The sequence below is a fragment of the Poecilia latipinna genome, unplaced genomic scaffold, assembly GCF_001443285.1.
Source record: "Poecilia latipinna isolate Pla-1442-1.1 unplaced genomic scaffold, P_latipinna-1.0 Scaffold1861, whole genome shotgun sequence".
NCBI classification, from domain to species: Eukaryota; Metazoa; Chordata; class Actinopteri; order Cyprinodontiformes; family Poeciliidae; genus Poecilia; species Poecilia latipinna.
This window is the reverse complement of record NW_015114477.1, coordinates 43,200-43,639: the sequence shown is the minus strand read 5'-3', so window position 1 is coordinate 43,639 and position 440 is coordinate 43,200. Positions and strand designations below refer to the sequence as shown.

General features: G+C 30.0%; 1 protein-coding gene across 8 annotated transcripts in view; it reads right to left on the bottom strand.

Annotated features, from left to right (window-relative positions):
• Positions 1-440, bottom strand: part of synj1 (synaptojanin 1) — a 36,731-nt gene that overhangs the window by 11,391 nt on the left and 24,900 nt on the right. The window lies entirely within an intron of this gene.

The window sequence follows — 440 nt, the reverse complement described above, 5'->3', positions numbered from 1 at the left end:
AACAAGAGTTGTGCAGTTGGTGAATTTTGCAGAAAAGTGAAAATTATTTAGTTTTTTCTGTCGTTCGTGGTGAATATATTAAAAAACAGACATTCAACAGAATAAAAATATGATTCACTTCGTGGCAGTTCGTTACCAGAAAAAAAACGCTCATCTCTGAACACCAAATTAATAAGTAATATTATTGTTTATAAAACATAAGTTCTTTTGAAATACTGCTTATCTGCTTAGACAAGAAATTTACAGTTGGTACATTTTGCAAAAGTAAAAATCAGATGTTTTCTCTGTGGCACTTGGTTACCAGAAAACGTGTTCATCTCTTAGCAACAGATTAACAAGTGCTGTTATTGTTTAAAAAACATAAGATTTCTTCTGCTCCTTTTGAAATACTACTTATCTTATCCTGCTTAACAAAAACTGTTTAGTTTGTGAATTTTTCA